At 48.2% G+C, this 26,381-nt stretch overlaps 1 long non-coding RNA gene across 1 annotated transcript; it reads left to right on the top strand.

Moving 5' to 3' along the window:
• The first annotated feature begins 13,769 nt into the window (after positions 1-13,769).
• Positions 13,770-19,437, top strand: LOC309532932. The gene is made up of 4 exons (XR_014220076.1): positions 13,770-15,179; positions 15,273-15,330; positions 15,928-17,981; positions 18,880-19,437. It is a non-coding gene; the product is annotated as an uncharacterized lncRNA (long non-coding RNA).
• Positions 19,438-26,381: the final 6,944 nt, after the last annotated feature.

Below are 26,381 nucleotides of genomic sequence, written 5' to 3'. Positions count from 1 at the left end.
AAAGTCCATGTCGGTCTCTCCCTCGCTTCCTTCTGTAGGCGTAGCTCGTCCTGGACCCTCCAGCCACTTCCTGCGCCACTGCTCCTCTGGTCGATCATCCCACCAATACGAGGGTTCTGAGGCAGATCCCGAGGGTGACCCCTCCGGGGAACGGGCGTCTCGTGTCGGTTCCTCATCCGAGTCGAACCCCCGGAACGTGCTGGCTGAAAGCGTGGGCGTGAAAAGCCAGTCGTCGAAAAAGTCCGCCGGCATTGGCCTATGGGGAAAGAGGGCATGAAACTCTTCCTTGAGCAGAGGTTCATCTAGAGCGTAGCCCGGCACCCAGCTGTTGGCATTGGCCGGGGTGCCCTCCTTAGCGAGAAGGTATTCTACCCCCTCTTCCCCCCATCTGGAGTCCAAAATCTCCGTGACTTCGTTGAGGCGCACCTCCTGTGCCACTCCCCGTTGCCTGGTTCCCTCTCGGAGCGGACTCGGCGCCGTGCCGGGTTCCTGAAACCTGTGCGGTGCCTTGTAGGGAGTGAGCACCGATCTGTGGAACACCGGATGCATTCTGGAACCCTCCGGAAGCGCCAGCCTGAAAGCCACCGGGTTGACCTGCTCTTCGACTTGGTAGGGCCCCAGTTGCTTATGCCCTAGTTTCTTCTTGGCCAACGACCTGGCCGGCACTGCGTGGGCTGCTAACCAGACCCAGTCTCCCACATGGATCTCTTCGCCAACCCTTCTTTTTTTTTTTATAAAATTTTTATTGGGTTTTCACATTTTATATAAACAAAAACAAAAACACAAAAAAGAAATAAACACATAAACAAAAAGAAAAAGAAAACAACAACAAACATATATACTTTCCCGAAAATGTTATTTCCTAACCCTGGTCATTGACTTCCCCCTACCCCCTCCCTTGCATCCCCATTTCCAAATTTATATCAGCAAATTGGCATTTCCCTGTCTTAGTATTAGTCCTTTTATAAAAGCAAACAAAATTAATTTTTTCTAAGTTGGACCTCAATTCCCTTCCATCGATTTCCCATTTTTTCTTGAATAATGATCTTTTTAACCAAATCCCATAATCATGAGTGTTGTTAGAACTTAATTTTTCCCTCCCTCCCATCCCCGGTTTGCGTCCCTTCCCAAAGCATGTCCAAAATAACAGTTCTTAGCCCGGGTTCCTCACGTCCGAGGCCCTCCAGTCTCTTTCAGTCCCTCTCCGCCGGTCTTGTTGGTAATCCTTTATGCCAGTCGTCACATCTCGAAAGAGCTCTTTCACCATCAATCCAAAGTCTCTTCCCATATTTGCAAACAGCTGCTGAAGAGTTTCCACAAGGCGTAAATCTTGAAGGTAATCAAACTCAGAGTCTATGTGGAGGCCCCGATTATATTTCTTTATTTTAAATTCCTTAATTTCATAGACTCCCAGGGCCTCCACTTTCGTCTTCTGCATCTTTCGTGGATTTATAATAGATTTGCTCCAATAATCTCCTTGTTTGTATTCCACAGGCATCAGCTTCTGCTCAGTATTTTCCCACATCACTTCTTCTCTTTCTTGTTTTGTCTTCTCCACTTCTTTTATTATCATTTCTGGTTCAGCTGTGGATTCTTTCTCATTGAGGTCCTCGTTACATTCAGCAGGACTACTTGTTTCAGAAGTCAAGGTCATCAATTGTTCACTCATAGCCGTAGTCTGCTCTTGTAAGATTCCGACCAAATAGAACATCCTTTCGATTTCTCCCAGTATCTTTCCATCCACAGCCATTGTAGTTCCACAGAATTCCCTCTAGAGGGAATCTGGTTAGTTAGTATTCTTTTCCCCAACAGTCCTCTGTCTTGTTATTGTTTCTTTATTTCCAACAATTTTAGATCAATTGTAACTCTTTTTAATCCAGAGGTAACTTAGGTAGCAATTTCCCACTATTAACAGTCCGTTTGACAGCTTTGACAGCTGTCAAACTCTGCACTTCTTAAACCAGCTCCAAAGCAGGACGCTCCCGGGCCCGGGAGGGGGGGTTGTTTACAACAGAACACAAAGCATCCAACACTCCTCTCTCCTGTTCAAAATTTCCAAATCTTGGAAGTTACTGTCTTTTTTTTAAAACTCACCCTTTACAGGGTAGGCACTCCAGCTTAGTTCTTTTTTCGTTGCTCTAGATCGTCTGCAAGGTGGGGGGTGCGGACTTCCTTTTAGCACATCCCCCGATCGTCTCAAATTCAGTGGATAAATTTCTTAAAAGCCAAGTCCAAATTACTCACGGGTTGTTTTTTCAGCCGAATTTCAAGGAAGGAAGTCAGCGCTCTCCGGTCATGGCTCGCGGCTTCGCTCAGCAGAGGTAGCGATGGACTCTCAGTGCCGCGCCACCCCCCGTATCCCCTCCGCAGCCTTTAAAAAGGCTCTTCGCGAATCAGGGGGGGCACTTAAGGCACCCGCCGAGTCTTCAGTCCGCAGGCATTCCGCGCCTGCGGTTTTAAGGGTCCCCGTGTCGCCGGCACGGCAAAGACCCGTCCCCTGCTGAGCCGATTCCCTCCGGAGCTCGGAGGGAATCCGCCATTCCCAGATCGCGTCAACCCCGGAAGTCGCCCTCTTCGCCAACCCTTCTGTGTTTGTCTGCCTGCACCTTGTATGCGTGTTTGGCCAGCTCCAGGTGCCGCCGCAGCTGATCGTGAACCTCTTGCAACTCCGACGCGAACGCATCTGCTGTCTGCGGCTCCCCCTCCACCAGTCTTTCCAGTCCCGGGAAGGTTCTGGGGTGCCTCCCGTTGTTGGCGAAGAACGGCGTGACCCCCGTGGACACGTGCTTCGTGTTGTTGTAGGCGAACTCGGCGAGCGGCAGGTAATCCACCCACGTCGCAGGCTGTTGATTCGCATAGCATCTCAGGTACTGCTGCATGATGGCATTGACCCGCTCCGCTTGCCCGTTGGTCTGCGGGTGTCTCGCCGACGCCAGGTTGATCTTGACGTTTAGGAAGCCCATCAGCTTCTGCCAGAAGTTCGAGATGAACTGCCGCCCGCGGTCGGACAGAATAGACCGTGGCAGACCGTGAACCTTGAACACGTGGTCTATGAACAGTTTGGCGGTTTGTTCCGCCGTGGCCACCTTCGCACACGGGATGAAATGCGCCATCTTGGAGAACAAGTCCACCACCACCAGCACGGCCGTCTTGCCCCTCGAGCTGGGCAGATCCGTGACGAAGTCCAGGGCGACTCTCTCCCATGGCTCGACCGGAGTTTGCAGCGGTTCCAACAGTCCGGCCGACGGTCTGTGCACTGGTTTGGCCCTCTGGCAGGTGTCGCACCTCGCCACGTAGTCCGCGACCTCCCCTCTCATTCCGGGCCACCAGAAATCCCTGGCGACTAATTCCACCGTCTTCTCCTTGCCAAAGTGCCCGGCAGTGGGCGCGTCGTGCAGCTGATGCAGTACCTTGGCGCGAAGTTCGTCTCCCGGCACGTAGATGGCCCCTTTGCGGATGAGCAATCCATCTCTCAGCTGGAACCCGTTGGTCGCTGCCGTGCCCCTTCGCATCTCAGCCATCTTTGCTTGCGCGAAAGAGTCATTCTGCAACGCTTGTCGCACCGCCTCCAGGTCCACTGTCGCCGCAGCGCACGCCCACACTGTTGGCGCGAAGATGTGCATGGCGGCCGCTGGCGTGGCGTCCTCCAGATACTGTGGCTTACGGGATAGCGCGTCCGCCATGATGTTGGTGTCCCCCGGGACATACTCTATTCGGAAGTCGAAATTCGCAAAGAACTCAGCCCAACGTATCTGCCTCTGGTTCAGGAACTGTGCCGTGCGCCAGTGCTCCAGATTCTTGTGGTCCGTGCAGACCTGCACCGTGTGCTTGGCTCCAATCAGGAAGTGCCTCCATGCTTTGAACGCTGCATGACTAGCCAGCAACTCCCTGTCCCAGATGGTGTAATTCTGTTCGGACTTGCTGAGCTTCCTGGAGTAAAACGCTCCGGGCCTCCAAACCCCCTGCGGGTCCTTCTGCAGCAGGACTGCTCCGACGGCCCTGTCCGAGGCGTCTGTTTCAACTCTCATCGGCCTGCTAGGATCGACATGAAGCAGCTGTTCCTCCGAGGCGAAAAGACGCTTGAGTGCCTGAAAGGACTGCTCCGCCTGCGCTGTCCAGATGAACTTCTTTTTCTTGGAACTGAGCGTGTCTGTAATGGCTGCAGTCTGCATAGCGAAGCCTTTGATGAACTTGCGATAGAAGTTCGCGAAGCCGACAAATCGTTGGACCTCCTTCCGGTTGCGTGGGCTTTTCCAATCCAACACCGCTCGAACCTTGGCGCTGTCCATGGCGAGCCCCTTGTCAGACAACCTGTATCCCAGGAAATCCACCTCCGTCACGTCGAATTGGCACTTCTCCAGCTTGGCGTAAAGCCTATGTTGCTGGAGCCTGCTCAGCACTTCCCTGACGTGTCTGTCATGCTCCTGCTGCGATTCCGAAAAGATCAGGATGTCATCCAAGAAACAGACGCACGTCTTGTAGAGGAGCCCCGCCAACACGTGATGCATGAAAGCTTGAAAAACGTGGGAGCCATTTTGCAATCCAAAAGGCATAACTCTATATTCGTAGGTGCCCAGGGGTGTGAACATGGCTGTCTTCCACTCATCTCCTTCCCGCATGCGAATCAGGTTGTACGCCCCTCGCAGGTCCAACTTGGTGAACACGCTGCCCTTGCGTACTTTCGCGAGGAGGTCGTCGATTCGGGGCATGGGGAAGTCCGACGGCTTGGTGACACTGTTCAAAATGCGGTAGTCCACCACGAGCCTTTTCTGGGGCGTGTCTCGCTTCTTCACAAAGAATACAGGACTGCCCCCCGCTGCCTGGGACTCTCGGATGAAACCGCGTTTCAAATTATGATCAATGAACTCCTTGAGTTCCTGCAGTTCGTCTTCAGACATGGAATACAGCTTCCCTTTGGGCAGCGCCGCCCCCGGCAGCAGGTCAATCTTGCAGTCATATGGTCTGTGGGGGGGTAGCTTGTCTGCCTCCTTCTCGCAGAAAACCTCCAAAAATTCTGCGTACTTGTGGGGAATCGCTTGCAGCGTGCCTAGCAGCAGCTGTGACTCCTCTTGCTCCCCTTCCTGCTGGGGCATGATGCAGTGTTCAGCACAAAAGGAAGAACCGAAGGTCAGCTGCCTCTGGTACCAAGCCAGCGTCGGGCTGTGCCTGTCCAGCCAACTCATGCCCAATACGATAGGCGTGTCTGAGAGTTGAGTGACGTTGAAGCTGATAATCTCCTTGTGATTTCCAAGCCGCAGCACCATAGGTGGCGTCTGCTTCACCACTTGCCCCCCTAACAGCTCCCTGCCATCCACCGTGACAACCTGCAGTGGCAGCGCGGCAGGCAGCAACTGTATAGCGTGCCGGTCGACAAAGTCCTGCCCTATGAAGTCTGCATTGCTTCCCGAGTCGACGGTGATTGGCACGTCCATGGTGATTCCATTGGGTAGCTGGAGCGATGCGGTGAGCCTCACTACTGGCTTGGGCGGGAGGGGGTCCATGGGCGGTAAAATCTCTGGGGACTGCTTCACTGACACGTCTGGCTGGGCCCCAGTGCCTCCTCTTCCAGCCAGACATCGTCGTTTCCCTGCTGTGGTTCTCCTTGCTGCGTTGCTGCAGTCACCATTGCTGAGGCTGCAGTGTGCTTGTGGAGCCTCCGGGGACACTCTTTCGCCAAATGGCCTGGATCCTCGCAGATGTAACACTTCCTGTTCCCTCTAGGAGGCTTCGCTTTCACTGCTGCCGGTGCTAGGGCTCTGGCTGCTGACTGAGCCCTTGCACTCCCAACCTCCATCGGTTCCACCCCTCCCCCTGTTGGGGGCGTGGATTGCGCACGCGCTGCTTCTCTGGGAAGGAAGGAGGAGCCCCTGGCTGGTTCGCGCCCGCTGCGCCCTTCGTCCCTGCTCCACGGACGTTCTTCCAGCCGCACTCCCACCGCCAGCGCCCTCTGAACGATCTCCTGCGTGGTCCAGGGTCTCTCCCCCCTCGCAATCTCATCTTTCACCGAGCTGTTCAAGCCCTCCCAAAAAAGGTCTCTGACGGGAGCCGAATCTCTGTCCCTTTCCAGGGCACTGACCAAAGCGAAAAAGCGGGCATGATATTGCCGTACGCTGGCCCTCCCTTGTCTTAGTCCGTGCACCTCCCTTCGGGCAAGATCCACGTCAATGCTTGATAAAAAACAGCCATCCATCGCTTTAATAAAGGCGTCCGCATTTTGGAGCGCAGGATCCTTATCCCTCCACAAATTGCGCAGCCATGCTTTAGCGTCTCCATGCAAATGGGACATGATGAACCCCACTTTCTCTTGTTCATCTCTAAAGTCTTTGTGCAGTAGTTGTAGTGCACACATTACGTCTGCTCTAAAATTGGGGTACTGTTGCAAATTCCCATCGAAGTGCGAGACCAGACTGCCTGTGCGTCTCCCCAACCCAATCCCCTCTGATTTGGGTGTCTGTTGCCCCTGCTTCGTAAGCACGTCCAACCTGACCTGGAGATCCCTGTAGGCGGCCGCTGCGTCCTCCTCTCTCTTCCTGGACGCCACCGCCTCGGCAGTCAGTCGTGAAACCGCGTCTCTGAGTTCCGTTATTTGCTGTTCGGCCGTCATATTGTCTACCGTTCGTGAGCTTTCTTGTAGGCACCCGCTTTCCCTCCTCTCCGCGAGGTCGTGGATGTCCACAATTTGAAGAGAAGGAGCTTACTGTCAGGGTTACTTCCAGATCCTAGCTCACAGAGGATCACACTAGCCAGCGGTTGTTGATTAAAAGTCTTTATTGAGTTACAGTCTCCATTCTTGAGCTGCTGCGTGCAACCCTACGCCTTATGCTTAGGTCGGCGAAGCTCCTTCTGAGTCTCCGCCCCTTGCGCACCAACTTAATATCCTAGCCCTGCTCCACCTTTTCCGCCTGACAGTTCTCCTCTGGGTCCCTCTGCCCCCCTGGGTCTCTCCCTTCCGGGATTCTTCTGACGCTGACCCCCCTGACTCCCCTGTCTCCTTGCGCCGGGCTTTAGGACCTGGCTCTCTTTCCGGGCTGCCTACTGCGCCACCTTCCTGTGCATTTGAACTTGGCGCGCGCGCCCAACCTTCCACTTTCCGTCTAACCGTCACTTCGCTCCCCGATGAAGGTGTGGCCACTCCTGACTCGTGCCCTCCCTCCTGTTGTGAGCTGCCAGCGCTAGTTCCCAGGCGCTCTTCCTCTTCCCTACTCTCTGGCGGTGACGTAGGTCCCGATCTCCAACTGCTCCCCTCTGAGTCCCCTCTGGCTCTTTCTTCCTGGGGTGTCCCCCTAGTCTCCCCCCTTGCCCTTGCCACTGGTGCTTCTCTTTGTGAATCTTCTGATTCACTGGACAGACTCGGAGATCTCGGGTCGTCGTCGTCACTCATCCTTTCTTCTGCCTCCTCCCCCTCGCTCTCTGTTTCCTCCCTTGCCCTCGCCTCTGCTCCTGAACCCCTGACAACTGGGAAACCCAAAAAAGAAACTGTTTCATAAATAACATCTGTTGCCACCTACAAAACAAGGATTACATTCATAATTTGGCTAAAATTAAAATAAATTTGTCTAAAATAAAAGCAGAAAATGGCCAGTTGCAGCTTTTAAAGCAAAAACAACTTTAGATACATACAGCTTTTCATTCAGAAGATCTGAATGATTAGGAAAGGGTAACAGGTAGAAACTAGGAAAATTAAAATTGCACCATCAGATTTCACTAGATGCTCATAGTCCATATAATTATTTTACATTTCCTTCCACAAGTCCACAAATTACCGTAAAGGTAAAGGGACCCCGTGACCGACTCTGGGGTTGCGGCGCTCATCTCGCTTTACTGGCCAAGGGAGCCGGCGTACAGCTTCCAGGTCATGTGGCCAACATGATTAAGCTGCTTCTGGCGAACCAGAGCAGCGCACAGAAACGACGTTTACCTTCCTATTTATCTACTTGCACTCTGACGTGCTTTCGAATTGTTAGGTTGGCAGGAGCAGGGACCGAGCAATGGGAGCTCACCCCGTTGCAGGGATTCGAACCACCAACCTTCTGATTAGCAAGTCCTAGGCTCTGTGGTTTAACCCACAGCGCCACCTGCGTCCCTCACAAATTACCATAGGATACTCCAAACTTTCAGAGACAACCCCCTAGGGGCTGAGGTCCTTTTGCCTACAAAATATTTGATGGGGCTGCCCCTCTACAGGTGATGGACATTGCTATTCAAATGGTATGTGTTCACCATGGCTTGTCAATTATGAGGGGTGGGACATACATGGCCCCCCAATATTTTATTCAAGTTGGCCCCCCTGCTTCAAACCAGTAGTAAAGAGTGTACTTCAAAAAACTTTATCAGGTTACACATTTGTGTAGCACATTCATGTTTTATGGGGGTTGGATAACCTAGGATATGTTTGTTCATGATGCCACTTTCAATTACAACTGGCTAGAAATTATTGGAGGAACCAGAACATCTTGTTATAGGGAAAGGGAAGAGCATAGATCATCCCCAAAACTGGCCATGGGAGGGTCATGAGAACCTTCACAAAAGCACACAGTGGAGGAGAGTTTTCTGGCTCCCACTCAATGAAAAATTCGAACTCCGACTGCAGTGTCTGCCCAAATCTTTACTGCTCCCATCAGTGTGATACATGGGCAAAATGCCATTCAAACGCACAGCAGGTGCCACACATAGCCAAGCAAGGAAAGACATTGATCCAGGAATGACATATACCCCAGTTTAGGAGCTAACTCCTCTTAAGTCCCCCCCCCCCAATATTTGAGGGGGCTGGGACTCCCCCCCCAAAAGGTGATGGGTATTGCCATTCAAATGGGGAGGTGTGCCATGTCATGTGATTGATTATGTAGGGTGGGGCTTACTGCCCCCCACCCTATATTTTATTCAAGTTGGCAACCCTGTTGTTAGGGAGTTGGGCCGGTACTAATTTCTTACCCATGCGCAGTGATCCCATGTTGAAAACAAACACATTTGTATCCACTGTATTAATGCGCCAAGGGACTTTTTTATGTGTCCTACTGACCAACAGTTGGCGGAAGGAGCGAGCCAGATTCTAGTGAGTGAGACTGTCCTTGGCTACAGTACTGGTTTAACCCTCTCACTGGTCAGAGCTGGCTGGAGAAGCTAATGGGCAGAGGGATTAGGAGAGGGAGGCTGGGGGAAGAAGTGGAAACTCAAACCAGCTTAGGTTAGATTTCTTTTCAAAACTATAGTTAATATATATATTTTAAAGTAAACAAAGGAATTGTACTGCGTGGAAAAAAATATTATTTACAATTTTAAAAAGATACAACGAATTTTCACTTTCATAGTTGACAATTTTAAATATTGCTTGTAGATAGATGGATAGATATCTTATTTCAGTAACTCCGGAAAAAGTGTTAGGAGAGGCAAAACATTTTAAATTAAAGGAAACTGAAAGAAAATAGAAGACTATCAAATAATTAATCCTAATAAAACAGGGAGAATACATTGTGGACAGAAGGTAGACTTTGAGAAAGCCCCAAAAGCAAAATTTAAACTGAAAACTCATAAAAATACCAAGATGAAGATTTTAAAGAGAATCAAGATAAACAAAAACACCTGATGACTAGAAAAGCCAAGGGAAAATTAAGAGAAATGAAAGAATGTCAGGGGCAAAATCAAGTTTCTTTACCTTTCAACCAACAAACAAGTCTTTGGATGTAAAAAGAAGCCCAGTCAAGGGTAGGAGGATATGAAGTCGGCTTCAAGCAGCATGAAGAATAAATATAGAAAATAGAAGGCTTTTCATTTAAAAGGCAACTGGAGAAGCCATTTTGTAAAAAGAACAGGAAGGGGTTTCTGTTGCCAAAGTTAGAAAAACCAAGATTGGGGAGATTTTAGCAGAGGTACGCCTTGAAAGTGAGAAGGGTCCAGGGGGATCCAGGGGGAAAGAAAGCTGTGCATGTGATATAGAGCAAAGCAGAGGCACAGAAGACAACATAGTTCCATTGAATTTCATGTTAGCTCAGGATGCAGCCAATGTGGGATGCTTTTTGGGGACTACAGATCAGCTCCTTTCCTAATGGGCAGAACTTCAATGTATTTCTAATGTGGCTTCCAAGGAGTAGAACAGGCATCTCCAACCAGAAGTAGGGCAGGAGCAACAATCCAAGATAAAAACTGGCAGTGATCTCCCACCTGGAGGCAGCGGGGGGGGCAGGGTGTTTGGGTGGGGGCTGGCTTCTTTCCTGGGGGGCTCTTTTCTTTCCGGGGGGGCAGTGGTATTTGGGTGGGGGCTGGCTTCTTCGCTGGGGGCTTCTTTCCTGGGGGCTTGCATCTTTCCTGGGGGGGGCAGGGGTGGTTGGGTGGGTGCTGGCTTCTTTCCTGGGGGGCTCATTTCTTTCCTGGGGGGGGCAGGGTGTTTGGGTGAGTGCTGGCTTCTTTCCTGGGGGGGCAGGGTGTTTGGGTGGGTGCTGGCTTCTTTCCTGGGTGCTGGCTTCTTTCCTGGGGGGCAAGGGTGTTTGGGTGGGTGCTGGCTTCTTTCCTGGGGGGCTCATTTCTTTCCTGGGGGGGCAGGGTGTTTGGGTGGGTGCTGGCTTCTTTCCTGGGGGGGCAGGGTGTTTGGGTGGGTGCTGGCTTCTTTCCTGGGGGCTTGCTTCTTTCCTGGGGGGGCAGTGGTATTTGGGTGGGGGCTGGCTTCTTTCCTGGGGGTTGGGGGGGTTGGGTGGGTGCTGGCTTCTTTCCTGGGGGGCTCATTTCTTTCCGGGGGGGGCAGTGGTATTTGGGTGGGTGCTGGCTTCTTTCCTGGGGGGCTCATTTCTTTCCTGGGGGGCAGGGTGTTTGGGTGGGTGCTGGCTTCTTTCCTGGGGGGCTGTTGTAAATAAAAATATGCCCTTTTCCCTTATGGGGGACACAAGAGTCCATACAGAGTCCTTACATAGGTTCCCTATTGGTAGGAGAAAATAACAGAGGCCAACCAGAGAATATTGAGAAGCAAAGCAGCTAGTAAGCTTGATCTTTATTGATCTGTTGCAACAGGGTGCCCCCCTCACACGCAGGAGAGGAAGAGGACCCCCAAAATTGCTGTGCAAGGGCTTATAAAGACTTTTGAAATTCCCATCCTCCAGATCACGACCACCCCCAGAAACATTATGCATTCATCACAGAAGGGGTGTAACCTAAGACCACCCCTCAGATAAGGCGGTCTAAAACAGAACATTTGCATGTTGTTCTCTCCTGTCACTTTGTTTATTTCCTGTCTGGCAGGTTACTTGGTTGGATTTCCTGGGGAGCCTGGCCATTCTTTTGTAGTGGTAAAATACTTATTTCCTGGGCCAGGTCACAGGCTCACACCCTATTCATATATTTGAGACAGGATTTGTGAGGAAAGAGACAATGGGGAGGCTTTTCCAGGTTAACCTTGCAGAGAAAGGATTTGGTCAGTTTAGGAATCAAAATGGTTCCAGGTTGGTCTTCCTTGTTGATCTATGTATGTGCAGTTATGAACATTACTATATATCTAAGACCATAAAATTCCTATCACAGGGGCTCATTTCTTTCCTGGGGGGGGCAGGGGTGGTTGGGGGGGTGCTGGCTTCTTTCCTGGGGGGCTCATTTCTTTCCTGGGGGGCAGGGTGTTTGGGTGGGTGCTGGCTTCTTTCCTGGGGGGCTCATTTCTTTCCTGGGGGGCAGGGTGTTTGGGTGGGGGCTGGATTCTTTCCTGGGGGGCTCATTTCTTTCCTGGGGGGCAGGGTGTTTGGGTGGGGGCTGGATTCTTTCCTGGGGGGCTTCTTTCCTGTGGGGGCAGGGGTGTTTGGGTGGGGCTGGATTCTTTCCTGGGGGGCTCCTTTCCTGGGGGCAGGGATGGGTGCAGGGTTGTTGGGTGGGGGCTCTTTTCTTTGCTGGGGGCTTCTTTCCTGGGGGGCTCTTTTCTTTCCTGGGGTGCAGGGTTGTTGGGTGGGGGCTGGCTTTTTCCCTTGGGGGGCAGGGGTCGTTGGGTGGGTGCTGGCTTCTTTTATGGGGGGCTTCTTCCTGGGGGTGGCAGTGGTGGTTGGGTGGGGGCTCTCTTGTTTCCTGGGGGGTCTTCTTCCCTGGGGGGTTTGCTTCTTTCCTGGGGGGCAGGGGTGTTTGGGTAGGGGCTGGCTTGTTTCCTGGGGGGGGGGCAGGGTGGTTGGTTGGGGGCTGGCTTCTTTGCTGGCAGGCTTCTTTCCTGGGGGGCAGGGATGGGTGCAGGGTTGTTGGGTGGGGGCTCTCTTCTTTCCTGGGGGGCTCTTTTCTTTCCTGGGGTGCAGGGTTGTTGGGTGGGGGCTGGCTTTTTCCCTTGGGGGGCGGGGGTGTTTGGGTGGGGGCTGGCTTCTTTCCTGGGGGGAGTGCAGGGTGGCTGGGTGGGTGCTGGCTTCTTTTATGGGGGGCTTCTTCCTGGGGGTGGCAGTGGTGGTTGGGTGGGGGCTGGATTCTTCCCTGGGGGGTTTGCTTCTTTCCTGGGGGGCAGGGGTGTTTGGGTGGGGGCTGGCTTCTTTCTTGGGGGGCTCTTTTCTTTCCTGGGGGGGCAGGGGTGCTTGGGTGGGGCTGGCTTCTTTCCTGGGGGGCTCTTTTCTTTCCTGGGGGGCAGGGGTGCTTGGGTGGGGCTGGCTTCTTTCCTGGGGGCTCTTTTCTTTCCTGGGGGGCAAGGGTGTTTGGGTAGGGGCTGGCTTGTTTCCTGGAGGGGCAGGGTGGTTGGGTGGGGGCTGGCTTCTTTGCTGGGGGGCTCCTTCCCTGGGGGGCAGGGGTGGGTGCAGGGTGGTTGGGGGGGCTCTCTTCTTTGCTGGGGGCTTCTTTCCTGGGGGGCTCTTTTCTTTCCTGAGGGGGCGGGGGTGTTTGGGTGGGGGCTGGATTCTTTCCTGGGGGGGTTGCTTCTTCCTGGGGGTGGCGGTGGTGGTTGGGTGGGGGCTCTCTTGTTTCCTGGGGGGCTTCTTCCCTGGGGGGGTTTGCTTCTTTCCTGGGGGGCAGGGGTATTTGAGTGGGGGCTGGCTTCTTTCCTGCGGGGCTTGCTTCTTTCCTGGGGGGGCTTTCCTGTAGGGGGGCAGGGGTGGTTGGATGGGGGCTGGCTTCTTTCCCGGGGGGCTCCTTTCCTGAGGGGGCAGGGGTGGGTGGAGGTTGGGGGCTGGGGGCTGGAGGGATCCCTGGGGGGGTTTGGGGGTGTATGGTGGGCGGGTGGGGGCTGGCTGCTTCCTCTCAATTGTCAGAGGTGGCTATAGGCACTAATAACTAACCACTGGTCTCTAAATGCTCCATTGTAATTGTAGCAGCCTTTTGCTTGGCTAAGGAGAAAATCTCTCTGTGTTCTGCTTGCAACTCTTTGTACAAAGATTCTTTCAGGTCGCAGTGAGGGGGACCATTCAAATACCATGAGCCCATTGGAGAAAAGGTAGGCTCTGAATGGAATGATACATTAAATATGCAAACTACGTATTCCAAAGAGCTTGTAATGAGCAATGATGGTTATCCAATCACTTTTTCAGAAGAGCTGTGAACTCAAAAGCCAATGCAGTCTGTCTCGGTGCTTCCAGCAGGAGGAACTTCTCTTAGGTTCAAAATATTTTTTATTAACAGGCCAATCAAATCACATTAATTCCAAATCACATTAATTCCAAATTATACAGCCAAATTTTTAACTTTTTTGTTGGGTGTACCCATACTTCAAGCTCCGAAAGGGGTCCAAACATCACTCTTGCTGCTGCTTTAATTAAACAGTTCTATCCAGTTCTGTCCAGATAGTCTTTTTGTTATTTTCTTCATCTTGTTGTTATCATATATTCCTTTCTTTGTGATCTTCACAAGCGGGTGAAAGACAAACATCTCCTGTGTGGGTTTTACACTCTCCAAAAATCATATCACATAAAGGACAGACGCCATTTCCACACCTCCATTAAAAACATTCCCACAGTCTGTCCGTTGATTCACAGGCTTGCCAGTCTATATCTCAGAGGGCTCTGCCAGGTCAAGATAACGTTCCGATAACCATACATTCACATTCCAATGACCCTGGTCCTCCTCCCCCTCGTCCTCCTATGGGCAAGCCTATCTTCATGAAATTCCATTTATAACTGTGTCATAAAACTTTCCTTTCATTCCCCGGTGTTTCCACCAGTTCTCTCTTTAATCAGTAATTCATTCCCACACAGTTCGAGGTCTCCTGCTTGTGATTAATAATCGCAACGATTCTTCTTTCTGGAGGGGAGGGTTATTGGTACTCACATAAGGCAAAAAAAGAAGAAAAAAATCCTCCCCCCTTTCCGTTTCACTCCAATGTACCAGTCTTTTAATGATGATTCTTCACTTGATTTATTTGTCCAACCCGTCGCTCCGCTCACAGAGATCCCATTAATCAGCAGTCTTTACTCCCGATCTTCACTTGATGTATGTGCATTAGCTTCTTTCCAATTATATATTTCCAATTATATATTTTGAGCTAATGCGAACCAGTGCGCTGATTAGAGACAGTGTCAGGGAGAGCCGATCTCAAGGGCTTCTTGCCAAGTGTCCACACCCCCTTCTTTCGAATCCGGGGGTGAATTATGGACACAGCTGGCAAGGCAGTCCCCCCCATCCCCTTGGGGGGGCAAGGGAGGCTACATACTCCCATAGCAGCCTCTTAATTACCTTGTGTGGGTCGGAGAGATGTTATTGTCGGCCATCTTCCAATGCGCCCCCTGGTGGCCCCCAGGAGGGACTTCTCTTGTCAGGACACCACTGCAGGGGAGGCCCTTTCCTGTGCCATCAGCACACAGTAAGGTACACCTTTTGGTGGGACAGCCAGCCTTGTTTTGTTTGAGCTCTTTTTTTACAGACCTCACAGACCTACCTGTGCCAGAAGCAGATCTGCTCCATTGACAAGTAAGAGGTGGTGTCAGAACTCTTGATACATCAAGTGAACATCTGCAGTGTGGGATTGAGTTCGCTGCTTTAGGTAACCGGCTGTTTTTGCTCCTGTGTCTGGAGGGGAGGGCTGCTGAAGACCTTAGTCTCTTTCAGGTGCATCTCAGTGACTCCAGAAATAGAATTTTGCAAGCCTTCAGGAAACTTAATGGCAAGTGAGCTTCACACTCCACAATTCAGTAATCTTTTTCAGTATAATCCTTTTGGGCTGGCTTCTCCATTTCCCCCCGCTTGATCTCTTCACAGTTCTGTCGAAGAGCCCACCACACTCAGGGGAAGCCAGCTCTTCCTGCAGAAGTCAGGTCAGTAAGAACAGCTGGGTTCCAAAAACATTTCTCGGGAATTGGCGGGAAAGGGCCGGGGACAAACTAATGAGTCCAGATTGCTTTTCACAGACCGGCAGAAGGAACTTCCAGGCCCATGAATTCACACTTCAGAGGGACAAAGAAAAAGGTGAGCATAAAGGCAGCGTTTGAAGACTGGAACCAGTCTCTCTGTTGTGTCCTGCAAATTAATGGCAGTCAACATGGCACTCTGTGACTTAAACATATCTAGGTGAATATCCCTTGCTTGGGAAGGGACAAATCCTTGATTGTGTTCTGTCTGCAACTTCATAACATTTAAGGGTTTTCCCCCCTGAGAGAACATTCTGTATTCAGAGTGTTCTCTCACGTTTTGCTTTTCACCTTGTTGCATTGCCAAAAAAGAGAGCAAAAGGCACTGGTGTTGGCACTCCTGGTTTCCAGGACGGGGTTCAAGTAACTGCGGTGCCCTTGCTTACTTTCAATGCAACCTCTCTCTCTCTCTCTCTCTCTCTCTCTCTCTCTCTCTCTCTCTTTATCTATCTCTCCCCCCGAAGAACTAAATCAAGCAACTTTCTCCCCTGGTGCCACGTCACTGGATAACGTGGCTGCTTCCCATCCTAGCACCCCCAGCCATAGGGAACAAACCACTTACTACTACTTCTTCTTTTTAAAAAAGACTGTCTCTTAATTTTCTATTGTTTGTTTAGGAAGTAACCTAACTATACAAACAAATGATCCTATTTAGATTATGCAGAATGTGGAAAAGGCCGGGATGAAAGAAGAAATGGCATCACGTCTCCTCATTAGCAGAAGGTCCTTGCCGTCCGCTAAGTCAGTCCCCGCGCACTGAGGTAAACCCGGCGGGGCGTTTTGGCTGGCGGGCTGGATTTATGAGCCTGGCGGGCCGGACGTGGCCTGCGGACCGTAGTTTGGGGACCCCTGCATTATAAGAACCGTCCATCCAGATCTTCAGGCGGGCCAGGATTGCATTTTGCAACATTTCCCACATTAGTTTCTGGAAATTTATTTCTTACTTCGGGGCGGTATGTTGATGAAGGGAATGGCACACCTTCCTCTGCAACGAGATTTTCAAATTCCACACTTATCTGGAACATGCACATTTTTGCTAGTTATCTGAGGAAACATTGTACAGTAAACTGGAAGAGGTGCTCCCATGCTGGCGAGGGAAGGCGGGATCAGGACCAGCAAGAGCGTTGCCTGCGCAGGGGTGGAGGGAGGAAGGGGGAGAAGGCAGGATTGGCATCAGAATCATCTGAGTGGCTCTCTTTGATGGGAGGGGTGGAGGGAGGAAGGAGGGCAGGATTGGCATCGCCCACCCACCCTGCTCCCATTCCTGCCCCCTCGGGAGAAGCAGCCGGTGGCGTGCACCCGCCCACCCTGCACCCATCCCTGGGTGGTAGATCACTGCCAGTTTTTATACTGAATCGCAGATCACACTCTACTTCTGGTTGGACATGCCTGACCTAGAGGTGTGAGAGGAAAATGACTGATAAGCAAAACAAAAAATCCTCTTGTTTTTCCTCAGAATAAGAAATAAATATTTTTTAAAAAAAATAATAATACTTTTGCAACAGTTTAATTACACTGATACAACGCTCCCAGATCCACATTTCAAAATGACTCCAGCACGAGCCTAAACAAGGAGTGGTTCCAGGACCAGGCTAGGAACTTGATGAACATATTGCTGCTGCCACATCCTGGCATGGCCTTTGTACAGCACAGGTCCTCAGTTCCTCTTTCCTCTCATTTGTCTTCTGAATCAAGTTAAAGAAGCTGATGTGTGTTGATTTCCTATTTTATATTGCTATGGTAATAGGATCTCTATACTTCCCTGGAGTTTCTTTGCTTAAGCTTTGAGCATGTGACCAAGACAACATTTTTGACTTCAAAATTGTATTAAGTAGATTGGGAGAAGAGATTGCAAGTATAATTTGGGTTTCCAGGGTTTGGTCTCTTACAGCCCATCAATCTGAAAATAAATACTGCTGCCATTAGGTTACAAACTGCAAAAGTGGCCACACACAATGCTATTGCTGCCTTTGCGCATCAAGGCTATGTGAAGGACATAATGTAAGCATATGGATTTCATATCACACAAATTTCCAGGGGCGACTTCAGAAAATAGCTACTTGTGGAAAGCCTCCAATATTTTTTTTAGTAAATGAGTTATGTAAAGATTAGAAAAGGCCAAACCAGAATACTTTATAAGGTAAGAACATGGATGCATGCCACATGAAAATATTTAAATGTCTTCCAGATGTGAGCACCCACACACCCTCTTTCTGACTTGCAATTTGATGGTTGTATTAATAAAATACCAAGCATATACACTTACATTTAGTTCAATATTTGTTTGTCTCTTCTTTTTGCCCAAGTTCTTCAAGTCAAAGATCCCCTACTGTGTAATAAATCCAGAGAAGAAAGTTGAATCAGCTACCAATGAGATAAAACATCAAAGTTTCAAATGCTTTGAACCTTTTCAATTATTTTTATGGGTTTATAATGTAAACGTGCAAACCTAGGGTATAGTTCATTGGCAATATGTTTTGTGTGAACCACCTCAGAAGTAAATAAGGTGAGAACAGGTACCTCCTTGTTCACTGACACGGTTGCTGCCCAAGAGTCCTTCTTGCCCAGCCTTCTCACAAACTCGGTGCATAAGCTAAGCACAGTGGGCTGGATCTGGACAGGAAGCTAGGAACATTTATGCTGCAGTCCTAACTGTGTCTACTTAGAAGCAAGTTCTATTGAAGTCAGTGGAGGCTTCTTCCCATGTAGGTGGGTTTAGGCCAGTTCCTACTGAAATAAGTGGGACCTAAGTCATGGGACGCGGGTGGCCCCGTGGGTTAAACCACTGAGCCTAGGGCTTGCTGATCAGAAGGTAGGAGGTTCAAATCCCCACGATGGGGTGAGCTCCTGTTGCTCAGTCCCAGCTCCTGCCAACCTAGCAGTTCCAAAGCACGTCAAACTGCAAGTAGATAAATAGGTACCCCTCCGGCAGGAAGGTAAACGGCGTTTCCGTGTGCTGCTCTGGTTCACCACAACCCCAGAGTCGGCCACAACTGGACCTAATGGTCAGGGGTCCCTGACCATTAGGCCCAGTCACAGATGACTCTGGGGATGCGGCACTCATCTCTCTTTATTGGCCGAGGGAGCCGGCGTACAGCTTCCAGGTCATGTGCCCAGCATGACTAAGCCGCTTCCGGTGAACCATACGTTTACCTTCAAGTCAAGGCTGCAATCTTAACTCAGCTTACCGGGAGTGAGCCCCATTGAATTTAAAAGCATTTACTTCTAGGAGGCATGATTTGGATTGCGCTGTTAGTCTGGATCCATCCTGTTCTCTACCCTCCCTCACAAATGCCACAACAGCACTGATCTATGCCTGCTTTGGCTGGGTAGCCAGCATTTCAGCAACAACCAGCTGAACAACAACCATGGACCTCAGCTGGGTCTGGGTGATGATGTGGTGCAGTTAATGGGTTATAGGTTACTGTTGTTCTCTTAATCTTAAGGATTAATATCTGCATAACAGTTGGGTTTCTTTTCCCTCTGTGGTCTGGGTATCCTGGTTGAGGCCCCTGTATTAAATACCTAAAATAGAAAACAAATAAAACATTTGATTCACTGGGCTAAAAACAAAGCTAGCAAATGAAATGTTTCCTTTTCCTTCTAGAAAAAAAGCTACGCATTTGCTCTTTTGCTGCTTTGGAAAGAATTAGAAAATAACCAGGAAGTTATTGAAAGGGCTGTCACATGGAAGATGGAGCCGACTTGCTTCCTCCTGCTCTGGAGGGCAGGACCTGAACCAATGAATTCAAATTGCAAGAAAGGAGATTCTGGCAAGAAAGGAGATCAGGAAGGACTTTCTGATGGTACAGGCTGTTTGACGGTGGAATGGACTCCCTCGGAAGGTTCTGGACTCTCCTTCCTTGGAGGTTTTTAACCAAAGGCTGGATGACCATCAGTCATGGATGCTTCCATTGAGATTCCTGCATCACGGGGGGCTGGGCTAGTTGGCCCTTGTTATCCCTTCCAACTTATTTTATTTATTTTTTTCAATGCTTATTACATACAAAAAGAAAACAATACCAAAAGGGGGTACAACTTAAGAAGGGAGGGAAAAGGAAAGAAAATAAAATTTGCACAATCTGTTAATAAGATAAAAAGTATGACAAAAATTTGTGATTGCAATTTCATGTTACAATAAAAATAAAAATCTCTTTATCTTTTACACCTGACCTCCCATTTATTCCTTAATTCTTTTTACATAAATTTACTGCCATGTCAAAATAGTGTTTTTTATGTTAATATTTTCACATTTATAAATGTTTGTATTTATATAAGCAATTAATAAAAACTGCTGGGATCACTCAAAAGCTGCTACAGATTTTAACATGGTATAATTTTGTTTAAGATATGATCTGAAGGCCTCCCATTTTGATACAAATTCAATTCTCAGTTTATTTTTTATTTTTTCAGATAGACTATCTAATTCAGCATATTCAATCAATTTTTGTATCCACTCTTGTCTAGAAGGAATTATGATGCTCTTCCACCTTGTAGCTATAAGAATTCTCACTGCCACTGTTGCATACAAAAAAAGATCTTTAAATTTTTTAGGAATATCTGAATCAGTAATGCCCAATAGATATGCCTCTGGTTTCCTAATAAATGAGATTCTTAACATTTTTTCTAGTTCTAAGTGGATTTTCTCCCAAAATTTCTTTATTTTGCTACATTGCCACCACATATGGTACAGTGAGCCTGTTTGGTCTGCATATCTCCAACAATTAATTTGGCTCTTTTGTACATTTTGGCTAATTTCCATAGAGTTAAATACCACCGGTGTTGCATTTTTAAACAAGTTTTCCTTTATGGCTTAGCACGTAGTAGATTTCCAATTATTCTTTCACAGGTTTTCCCATTGGGACATTGTTATAACATACCCAACTCTAAAATTCTATGATCCCATGATTCTATGAAAGTGCTCTATCATTGTTCAGACTCTGAATTCACTAGGTCACCCAAGGTCCCCTCCCCCCAGCCTCAACTCCCTTCTCATAAGAGATATTAGGTTTGAACTTTCCAATGCACTGCACATATCATTGCTACTAAGAACATGAGAGGCTCGTGACAGTTCCATACAGTGTGTGTGTGTGTGGTGTGTGCGCGCGCGTGCGCGTGCACGTGCACACACATTCTTTTCCTCCTTCTCCACAGTCATAAAAGACCATGAAAGTTACAAATCAAGCCTGGAAACATTTGCCTGCATGGTCATTATTTCAGTGAGAAATAGTACTTACATTTAAAAAGACAGAAAAGCCACTCCAGGTAATTTAGCACTGAGTATCAGAACTAAAACTGAATTTCTCACTCTCCTCAGCTGCAACCCTAAGCACATTTGCTCAAGAGTGAACACAGACCTATTTTCAGGTAAATGTTCATAGGACTGTGCTGTGAAAACCTTTGCACATTCCTGTTTGTGATAACTACTCCAACATTGTTCACTTGCCAATAATGTTCAGTTTGTATTTTCCTTAAATAGAGCTACTATATTTTCAGCTCCAATTGCATTCGGTATATAATAAGCACAGCTAAAGGTGTCAGGAAGTGCAGAGTACTATTTAGAACTGCACAAGAGATTTAAGGCAGAATATAATTGCCCAGGTTGGAACCTGGCCACAAGCTATGTTTAATACATCCAGTCTTGCAAAAATACTGTGGGAACTTCAAGGAACACAAAAGGTCGGGACTTTGGTGTCTGCTCTGAGCTGAAGGACTGCAGCTTCATAATGAACATTACAAACAGTTCAGCCCCAGAAATAAATACTTGTTAATCAGTTAAGTATTCCTATGCCAACATTCACTTACTGAAACATTAAATGCAGCAGGGAATCCAGGATACTGCTACAGGGTTTGTTTTTCTTTGGATGAGAGAGTACTTGAGAGCCATGATGTCTTTGTTTCAAATATTCAAGCAGAGCATAGTGAAATCAAGTTCTCAGCCAGCAGCAAAACTACTAATCCTGCCTTAGGGCCAAACAAACATTCATTAGCTGGAGTTCTGGTTTTTTATTGAAAAATTGCAGACACACAAGGGGTAGATCCTTACCATGGATACAGCATGTGTGTGTGAGTGAGGATTCTCTCTTTTCCCTTGCAAAAATAAAACCACCCACTCCTGAAGTTAGGAGCCTTAGGAGAGAAGTCCCCATTGACACCACTGCAGATCCCTCCCCCAAGTTGCTACTGTAGCTACATGAGTTCTAGTCAGGTCACACATGGCCAGTTGCCTCAGCACCATGGAGAGCTCACAGTGAGAAACCTGCTCTGAAAAGGGTTGGAACCTTTCCCACCTCTTACAGAGAGATATTCAACAAAGTTTTACTCAGAGTGAAACCTGATGTGATGGTCCCGGAAGGGGGGGGGAGGTTACCGTGAGGCGTGGTCAGAGTCTGGTCCTGGGTCGAGGGTCTGGAGACTGTCCACCAAGGGCAAAGCGGGGTCCAAAGCAAGAAGCCGGGCGTGGTTGGGAACTCTGGAAGAACAGGTCTGGGTGCTGGCAGAAACAGGTTTCCAACGACGTTGCTCCCGCAACCTGGGACTGGGCTGACTGGCCTTTATCTCCTCTGGGGCCTAGGGCGGTCCCAGCCCACAGGTGACCCGCCTCTCCTGGCCTTAAGGTGAGCACTCCTCCTGAGAGAACTTAGTTCCCTCCGTCTCTCTGCCCTGAGCCTCAGCAGCTCAGGAGAGGCTGGAGGGTTACTGGACCCAGAGGCAGCCTCACCTTCTCCTGACAGAGCTGGGAGAGGAGCACCTGCAGGCAATGGGTCCTCAATCCCCTCCGGAGCCAGAGCGGAATCAGCTGGTGTCTGCTCCTTAGGATCCGGCACAGGTGCAGGCCCTTCAGATTCAAGGCCCTGCCCCAGTACAGCCGGCCCTGGAGGCGGGGACTCCTGTGCAGGCTGGGATTCCTCCGGTTCAGCCTCTGAATTAGATTCCCAGGCCATCACACCTGACTAAGTTAGGTCCATAAGGTCCATACCTAGTTACATGATAGGATCAGTTAACATTTCTCTAAGTATTTTCTTCTTAGTACAGTAAAAGCTCTACTTTCTAAAATGCCTTATTTTGATATAATTCCCTAAATGTAATACATCATAAAAGAATAATTAAAGATGTTAGCCATACATTGAAACACACACTTATAGATTAGGGGACAGCATGTGTCTATGAATGCAGTCCATATAATCAAATGTCTATAAAGTTCATCATCTGATGTTCTTTTTACAGGAAATGTGTTTCCATAGGATGATTGTACAGGATGATTGTAGTCTAGAGTTAAAAGTGGTCTACTCGATAGCTCAGCTGGTTAGAGCATGGTGCTGATAACACTAGGGTTGTAGGTTCAGTACAGCTGCATATTCTAACATTCAGGGGGTGGACTAGATGATCCTTAGAGACCCTTCCAACTCTACAATTCTATGGTTTTATGATTCTTACAGTTGTGGGTTTTACTGAAGGGTAATCTAAACTGAAGATAAGCCTCTTATTTAGCCAAACTGGTCTCTATATATTGTTGACTATTCTTTTTTTTAAAGAAAGTATTGGGTTTTATTGTGAATATAGCCAATAATCTATCAATGACCCATTGGTAAGCTACATGAGTCAGTTGTCTCTATTGATACATTGCTTTTCCTGGATAGTATTCAAAGCATTTTACCCCTGTTTTGTAGTTGGCTTGATGCAGTAAGAAGGAAAAATAAGGTGACATTTGGAATGGCTAGTATGTCGTTCAGAGCTTTGTTCTCAAGATTGCCTCCAGACAACCTACATATCTACTGCTGGTGAGCCCTCTACAATAAACTTGAAGACACTGTAAGTGAGCTAAAAGTTCAGCTTTGTTAGAAAACAAAGACTGCAGTAATAATCATGATGCTATCAAAACAGTCTCTATCAGTGTTGGTGATGTTACACTGACACACTGCTGACTCAAACAGATGTGAAAGAATGGCCTTTTTATTCCTAGTTCCTCAATCTCAAATATTAGGACAATCTCCACAATGTAATTTGGCTGACCATTTGAAGGGCTAACAAGTAATATGAACATGCTAGGAAGGAACAGGTGGCCAGATGGGTTGCTGGGCCAAAGGTGCTCACCTGATCGCCTGACAGCTCAAGCCCTGCTGCTTGAGGGGCAGTCAGTGTGCTGCAAATGTACTAGCAGAGGCAACTCAGTACTCCTGCTGCTGCGTTTGCACTGCACCAACCTCCTCACACCTCCTCCTCACCTTCTGTTAAGTAGGAGCAAAGTCGGCAGTCCCGAGGTCAGGTGAATGCTGCCTCCCCACCTCACCCCACTGCCCACTCTAGACTTTGCTATACTCTACAGCAGCCTCCTTCAACCTGGGCTTCCTAGGTGTTGTTGGACTACCCTCAGGGATGATGGGAGTTGTAGTTCCAAGAATATCTGGATACTGAGGGTTGCAGAAGGCTTATCTGGAGGTGCACAGACAACAGCTATCTAGTAAAGTTTCTTCAAGATAAGTTGTAGATCCATGGATTGCAAAGGAAGAAAAATAAAATGCAGAAAACAAGATCACAAGGCAAAGAATACTTTGTTCTAATATGGCAATGCAGTCCATAGTATTTTGAATCAACTGTAAAGTCCTTATGCTGCATATGTTACAATAAGCTTAGCAAGATTAGTAAGCCATTGTTTTTACCTGTATGTACTTGGAACTGTGTTGAAACTACAGGTTGACTTGTGCAAATTTATTCTAAATATGTTTTGGCCTAAAATGGAAAAAGAAATGTGTTACCCATCAGGACTAGGACATAAGAATGAATGAGGAGAGCAGTGCACTAACTAAAAAGAGTAGAAGTGCTTGCATGATAGAAACAGCAAGAAAACGCCATTGTAGCCCAGAAGGGGGCAGTGTAGAGCGATAATTTCCCCCCAAATAAAATCATTCTTAAAGACACTTTTGTAGTTTAAGGAACATAGGAATAGTGGGCCTCCACAGTGTGCTAGTGCATGTATGTGTAACTAAGTCTGATTTCTGTGTTAGTTTTTTTACAGTGAGGCTTGATACTGCATGCAGGCAAAATTACCCATCAGTTATCCTTGCTATTTAGCACCAAGGAACCAGAGATATTCCCTTGTAAAGATCATGCCACCTCTCTGCACAAAGAACAAGCGTCCTTGAGAGGACCATAGTTGGGAATTGCTGACTATCGTGCAGACAAGGACATTTGCAGAATGAAAGCGCACGCCGATCCATTTGTAAATCTTCTTGAATATATGAAAGGATAATCAGACTGGCGCAGACAGCTGAGCTATGGCACATCTCATTTGAATTCCCTCTTTCCCTAAGGCCTTGTCTACAAGAAATATGCATACATTGAGCTGCAAAAAAGCAAGAAACATGCCTGAGAACAATGCCTATCTCTACTGGAGTTCTGAATGCATTTAATTTTTTATCTACTGCTTGTTCTTCTAACACAAACTTTTTAAATAGCTTCATTCATAAAGCTCTGATATATCCCAGTTTCTCTGGGTATCGTTTTCTTCACTGTTGTTCAATGATGGTATTTTGCAACAGCTGCCCATATGCTTAATAAATGAATATCATAGAAAGAAGGGATCTTAGGCTTAGATGACCAAGTCCACTCCTCTGGTGTGTGCAAAAAATGCAGAAGAGGGTTTGATTTGGTATTTCCGCTTAGGATGGGAAAGATTCAGGAGACTGAATTGTGGGAAGGGATTGCAACTCCCCACCCCCACCCCCCAGCAACAGCAATTCCTAACAGTGTGTTGGGAAGAACAGTATTAAATGTTTCAGCATCCAGCCTCAGCTGCAGGAGCCAAGAGGAAGGAGAAAAAACTGGATCTGAGCTGCTAATGAGCTTATTGGCACATCTGAGGACCTGAGGACTTTTTCTGGCTTTCACCCTCCCAGTGGTGTTTGCCCCATCCCATAACCCGTAGCCATATCTCACACTGTATCTGCATGCACACAAAAGCTCATACCAATAACAAACTTAGTTGGTCTCTTAAGGTGCTACTGGAAGGAATTCTTTTATTTTGTTTCGACCACGGCAGACCAACACGGCTACCTACCTGTAACTAGAACTTTAAGATACATTCAAAGTACATTCATTCCGTCAAAGAATTCTGGGCACTGTGGTTTACCCCTCACGGAGTTGCAATTCCAAACACCCCTTAACAAACTACCACGGCTTCTCCTCCACTCTTTGGGACGCCCATAGTGTTGCCTGATTCCCAGTGGCAGAACTTGGGGTCTAGGATTTCGGCGGTGCACTGTGCAATGCCAAATTTGGCAGGCCCCGACCTCTCATGCTCCATTCCGAACAATAGTTGCGGTGGCCCCTGCTGCAGCATTCCCGATGCCCTGTGCCTGCCCGGTGCAACTGAATTTGTCGTGATCCCCTAAAGCAGCCTCTGTCAACCCATCTTTTGTGTGCTATACTGGTACTTCCCTTGCCTTTGACTCCTTAAGCACACACAAGACCTGGGAGAGGAAAGGGATCAGTAGCTACAGTAGTTATGAAGCCTAAATTCATAGGGGGTTTAATCTGTAATAAATAAACATTAAACAATGTAGATCTAAGAAGCATAGCATAGGTTGGGCAGCACCAGTTAGGCTTTACGCCTGGTCCAGCTTGTGACAGCCTGGCTGAATCCTAGTTTTCAGTAAGGCTGCCATTTTAACTTGTGTACAGTTTTAATCCTAAATTCACCTCAGCAAATGATGTTTGGTGAAGTGCTACACAAATGCTTTGGAAATGCCCATTCTTGCATTTCAAGTTAACGAAACCCACATTGCAGCTGGCAATCACTTTAGAGATGCATACAAGAAAGCTGTCACGCTTTTAAAAAATAGAACTGGGCAAAAATGGTTAACATGACAAACCTGTAAGAAATTGCCTCTCTCTTTTTCATTTCTCAGTTATCTGAACCCACAATTTTCTTTGGCTGGAAATAGGCATTCAGGGAAACTTTAAGCTATTGTGCTGATCTTTCTTTCTTTCTTTCTTTCTTTCTTTCTTTCTTAGTCCTTATAATTCAAGTACAGAAAAATGTCAGAAAACATTTTGATTTTCTCCCACTTTTTATTTTTGAAAATGCAGGATCATGGCGCCCTCGTTTCA

The sequence above is a fragment of the Podarcis vaucheri genome (genome assembly GCF_965113315.1).
Source record: "Podarcis vaucheri genome assembly, chromosome: 5".
Lineage (NCBI taxonomy): Eukaryota > Metazoa > Chordata > Lepidosauria > Squamata > Lacertidae > Podarcis > Podarcis vaucheri.
Note: the sequence above shows the minus strand (reverse complement) of the source record. Positions and strands in the feature narration are given on the sequence as shown.